Consider the following 6,251-nt stretch of genomic DNA (forward strand, 5'->3'; position numbering starts at 1 on the left):
GCTAGGCGCCAAGCGCCAGGCCTGGTTCCAGGCGCCAGGTCTGTTTTTGACGCGTTTTCGAAAATCAGATAAGTTTGCCGTACTGAAGGATAAAATCGTATCTTTTCCTCGAAAATGCTTTTTGGTTTTAATTAAAATTCTGAAAAGTCAACAAAAATCAATTTATTAATGTTAACTGAATTAGGAATGAAAAGAAACTTCTAGAAGAATCTAGAAGACTAAAACCATTCCTAATTTCATTAGGAATGATAAATCATATTAGGCCCTCCCCTAGATCATTGGGCCGCATATAAAGCTCAAACCGGACCCAGTTTAGTAAATTGGCCATAACTTCCTCAATATATTCATCGGAATTGGGCTTATAATATATCTTTGGAAAGGTCTTTGCAAGCCCCATCCAACTACACTATTATTGGACCCGTATCATGGACCAACCAAACTGGATTGGCTGTTTTTCTTAAAATAAGTTTTCAAAAACAGAGTGAAGAGAAAAGAAATTAAAATTATCCGCAACACTAAACTTTCCACACTTTCGCTTCATTCGATTATGATTCAACGTGAAAGGTACTCATCACTGGGTTTGGTTTTGGGGAGACGCAAATGGGTGTCTACAGAAGCCCCCACTTTGACTGAGTTTGGAGAAACGCAAGTTTCGAAAACGAAAGTCAAAGTATCGATAGGGACGGAGAATGGTTCAGAACGTTCTGCGATCCTAAACCACTCTTGCAACGCCAATACCTGCAAAACTAGCGTTAGTTAAACAGATAAAAGAGTTACGAAACGTGTATCTTGCACCGTCGAGCACACGTCTCTGAAAGTAACCTATTTGATGTTTTGATGACCTCCTGCAAGCTAGAGAATGCCATCCCGCTTGAAAACCACTACGCCCGTAACTGCTTCCAATATAGAAGATTGCTTCGCCTGAAACGATCCTCCTCCGCTATGATAATATTCCATGTCCAAGGGAATACTATCGAAGATTGCTTCTCTTGAAACAATCCTCAGTTGTTTGTGACAACTGTCCACAATTTAGGGAAGGCCACCTTGCTGTTTCGATGTTCACTCGTCTCTGAACAAAGAGCTTCTTTTTGATATGTTCATGCGTCTCCGAACAAAGAGCTTATTTTCTTTTTTTTAAATATGTTCACGCGCCTATGAACAAAGAGCTTCTTTTCCTTTTTTTTTTGGATATGTTCACGCACCTCTGGACAAAGAGCTTGATAATATAATGCCCACGCGTCTCTGAGCAAAAGAGCTTGAAAATAGGAGATCTTTAATGATATGTCCACACGTCTCTGAACAAAAGAGCTTTTGAATGATATGCCCACGCGTCTCTAGAGCAAAAGAGCTTGATGGAAATGTTCATGCGTCTCTGAACAAAAGAGTCTTTAATGATATGCCCACGCGTCTCTGGAGCAAATAGCTTTAAGGGAAATGTTCACGCGTCTCTAAACAAAAGAGTCTTTAATGATATGCCCACGCGTCTCTGGACAATAGAGCTTCGGTACTTCAACGTTTGTTGCGATAATATTCTGAAGAAAAATTTCCGAAGACCAACGCTTGTCGATCTCTAAAGCTCGCCTGAACTTTGTTTCCGCTAAAACCAGTATGTCGGTGTCTCCGTGATGAGCCTATTCTTAGGCTCTTTAAGCTAAGTGAGACGATCTTTCGTCAGGTCGATCACTTATTTGCGGTTGTAATCAAATCGACTACTCAATCATGTCAAATTTCTTATAGGGGCTAACTGGCGTACCAAGGAACCCGAAATTGTTGTATGAGGTCGAAATCACCTTTCTGAGAGGCTTTGAGCTCTGTCGCTGTTGAGATATCTCTGGCGCTAGGAATTGGAGTAGGGTCTTCCCTATTCTGCTGCACCTGTATTTATTTTTTACTATAGAACTTTGTCAATCTCTTTAATTATCTTAGGGTTGACCTAAGGCTTAACATTGCTTGACTCATCGACTTGACACGACTCAAGGTATAAACTTGACTCTCTGTGATTGATTGACTCGAGGTTGACTCGACTCGAAGTAAAATGACACATGTAAATCGTGACCCGTGTGTGCATAGTGTTGACTCAATGTGACTCAAAAAAAGCAAAAAATTTCCGACATTTTTGTGGAGGGTATCGACTTTCTCCTGAAAAAAGAAAGACGCGAAAAGAAATCGAAGTGAAGTTTTTGAAGTTGCATGATGAATGAGCTTAGTCAAATGTTGTTTGATATTATCTCTCAAGGTGCAAGGATTAATTTATCCTAGGCTATCTCAATGGTTGACTCCATGATGAAAGTATTTAGGTAACTTAGGCACGGAGGCTAAGCACTTCATCCTTCATGATGCAATGACAATTATGAGTGATTTTGACGAAGCATGCTTCAGCGTTAAGATTTCATGACAAAGGGTTCCTAAGGGAAATATATTTGGTCATGTATGTGTGCGGTGTGTGAAAGTGACACTAAAGCTAGGCCGCAAAGGCTAAGTGTGTGGAAAGATACTATTGAAAAGAGTCAAATGGTGGTGACTCTTATGCTAGGTAAGCTAATGATGTAGGGATCAAGCCCCCAAGTCTAGCTCTACATGAATAGGGATGAGCATTGGAGATCCCTTGATATGATCATGGTGTAAGTATGTGAATGTGAATATGAATGCATTTTTATTACGGCCGCACCTCGATGTGAGGTTGCCTACGTATCTGTTAGGAATCAGGCCAAACGTAGCTCTAGCCGAACCTCGCACAAGTGTGTGTGTATACCTCAAAAAGGTCTTTTTAAGGGTTGTAACGTGGTTAGGCTAAAGGTTTGAAAGAAGAAGGGGATAAAGGCTCAAGACCCTAGCTAAGCCCCCAAGGTGTGCAACCTCGCTTTCGAATCTTTATATTTTTATGCTTGAGTTTCTAATCTTTTTTAGCTCTCTTTTATCTTTTGCTTTAGCATCTATTTTATTTTTATAAGCGTGGGAAATCCTGATCATGCGGTCTATCACTCACTTGGCATTCATGTTTCTCAGACACGGTACCGAGCACTCGATAAGAGACGCAATCTGAGACGTGTTCTTATCAATGTTTTCACATCAAAGACATTGAAACACTTACCCTTTTGTACACTTTTATGATTATTTTATTTTTGCTTATTTTTATTTTGATCTTTTGAATTAATCAAGCTCTTTTTTAGAATTGCATAAGTTACACACCATCCCATCTCGAGGTTAGGTAGATGTAGGTTGAAAAAAGAAAGATCTATCGTTAGACGAGGCTCAAAGTGGTTTATGAAGAAAGGATTGTAAATTTGAAGGGTGAAAGGAGATATGATGTGGCTACAAGGGGTGCCTTAAATCATTGGTATACCTTGTGCTTAATTCGACATGGATTTTTTTATTTATTTAATGCAATATAATGAAATGATCATATATAAGGAAATAAATGCTCATTTTTATTAAAAGAAAATAATATAAGGATCCTACAAGATAAATCTAAGGAGAAAGAAAGGTGCCTATGCTAGACTTATTGGGGAAAGGGTAAATTAAAAAAAGAAATAGAAAAAAAGAGGTCACGAAATCTTGTCGTTGAAGCTCGCCTCTTTTCTTGTGTTATTTGCTTTATCATCACTCGCTCTTCTTGTAAACTGGAGGTATGGGAAGCTTGTTGTTATCAATCAAATGTTGGATATCCTCCTTTAGCTTCCAACAGCTCTCAGTAGCATGACCTCTTCCTTGGTGGTACTTGTAGTGTTCGTTTGGATACCAACTAGGCAATCTTTTCTTAAGTGGAGGATCTTCAATAGGTCCAATGGGAGTAATGATTCCCTTGGCATGGAGTCGGTCGAAAGCCTCATCATAGCTAATTCCAATAGCCGTAAATTCCCTTTTCGGTTGCTTCCGATTATCCATGGCTAGGATCTCACTAAGGTCGAAAGTACCAACACTATTACTAGAGTAGGTGTTTTTGGAAGAAGAAGGATAGTCGTTCCTCTTCCCTTTACAGCCACTGTTACTATTGTTACTAATCTTGACCTTCTTGTTGCACGGAGGAACATGAAGGAGATTTGAATCAATGAGATCTTGAACACGATCTTTGAGGGCGAGACATACTTCGGTGGTGTGACCACGACCTCTATGGTATCGACAATAAGAATTTGGATCCCAATTGGGAAACCGTTTTTCAGGCGGAGGGTCTTGACTTGGACCAATGGGGTGGATAATAACTTGATCGTGAAGACAGTCAAAAGCTTCATTGTAAGTCATTCCTATTAGTGTGTACTCTTCAATGGTCCGTTTTGCCTGTGGCTTAGGAGCATTGAGTTCTTCATTAAACCCTTGGCGAGAATTTTGTTCGATGATCATTTCCCGATTTGCTAATCCTTCTACATCATTCAAGAGCATGGCAACGACATATTGCAGTTTTTGAACGTCCTCTTTTAGATTTGACGAGTCGTCTATGGTATTATCTAAAAAAAGACTCTCATCCTCCCCAGTTATGGCCACTTCATCGAGAGAGGTTATATAAGATGTCTCGATCATGGGCTCTCCTACAGGTGTGATAAGAATTGATGGATCGAAGGATGCTTGGTCATCTCCGATGGATAGAATCTCAGAAGTTTCATTGTTATTGATCAGATCTTGAATAGCTTCTTTGAAATTCCAACACTCCTTGGTGTCGTGACCCTTCCCTTGGTGATATTTTCAGTGCTTATTAGGGTCCCACTTAGGTGGCCTAGCTTCTGGAACTGGATCTTTGATGGGATCTATGGGCATGACTAGTCCTTTGTGATGTAGCTTCTCGAAAGTTGTTTCATAACTCATACCAAGTGGAGTGAACACTCTTTTTGACCTTTGGATTCGTGGTTTAGAGGCGTTCGTAACATGTACCTCATTAATGGGAGAGGAGGAAGAAGGATGGTCGCTCTTCTTTCCTCTCGCACTATTATCTTTCAGAAGGTCATCTTCAATGTCAATGCCTATATTATAGACAACATTGAAAGTATTTAAATTGTGTTGGTACTTTAAGTGCTTTGAATACTTCCCTTGGAGATTCTTGATAAACATCCTTACAGATTCTTTTTCGGTGGGAGCCTTGACCATATTAGCAGAAGCTTCCCTCCATTTGTTGAAGAAAGAAGTGAACCCTTCGTTTTGTTTTTGTTTTAACATCTCAAGTTGTCTGTGGTCTATTTCATCTTGGATGTTGCACTTATATCTATCTATGAAAGCGTTTGTTATCGACTCCCAAGAAGAGGTATTTTCTTTCTTGAGAGAAAAGAACCATTGTTGACAAACGGTTTCGAGAGATAGTGGGAATAGAGAGGGGAAAACCTTCGTATCGATACCCTTAATATTCATTAGAGTTTCGAAAGCTCTTAGATGAAAATAAGGGTTATCTGTTTCCTTGAATTTAGGGATGTCAGTGGCGTTGAACTTATGTGGAAGAAGTTCCTTGTCCAGCGAGACCCCTTGTGAACTCATGCCCTGAAATTTATAGTCACTAGATAGCTTGCTCAAACTTTCTTGCATGAGGTTCATTTGTTGTTGCTTCACGGGATCATTGATCTTGAGTGTAAGTAACTTCAGTGTCTCAGTCACGGCAACCAACTGGTTCCTAAGCTCATTGACTTCTTCTTGACTTGCCATTATCTTTTTAGCCTTCCTCTTTTGACGAATCGGTTCATCAAAAAGCGAGACTTGAACAAAGGTGTTGTCCTTAATTAATCGCACTTCTCTCCTCGACCAAGTACTGTGGGAAAGGAAATTGGGGATGTTTATTGTTAATTATTTGACTCAAACTTTATTCAACATGCAATGGATGGAGGAAGTGAAGGAAGATTGGAATAGAATGTGAAAGAAGATTTAGATGGAGGGATATGAAGAATTAGGAATGGAATGTACCCCCCAACTCAAGGGACGGAAAAGACCGACTCATGCATGAACCTATGACATGGTCATGGTGACATATACTCAAAGTGTGTGCTAAGACTAGTGAGTGTAGGTGACATGTTAAGACTCGTGTTATGACCATGTGGCTAGAATATGTGACTTAGACTCAATTAATGACTCGACAAGGTGTTATCGACAACGAAACTTAACCGAATAAATTAGCAAATTGATCAGGTGATGACTAGACCAATAATCCGAACTGTCGGCCAAACGACAGAACTGGCGTCACACTGTGTAGCTTGGCGCCAGACGACAGAGTTGTCGCCAGGCGCCACACTCCACAGTGTGGCGCTACAGCTCAGACTTTGGCGCCAATATTTGAGCTT

Source organism: Chenopodium quinoa, unplaced genomic scaffold (assembly GCF_001683475.1).
Source record: "Chenopodium quinoa cultivar QQ74 unplaced genomic scaffold, ASM168347v1, whole genome shotgun sequence".
Taxonomy (NCBI): Eukaryota; Viridiplantae; Streptophyta; class Magnoliopsida; order Caryophyllales; family Amaranthaceae; genus Chenopodium; species Chenopodium quinoa.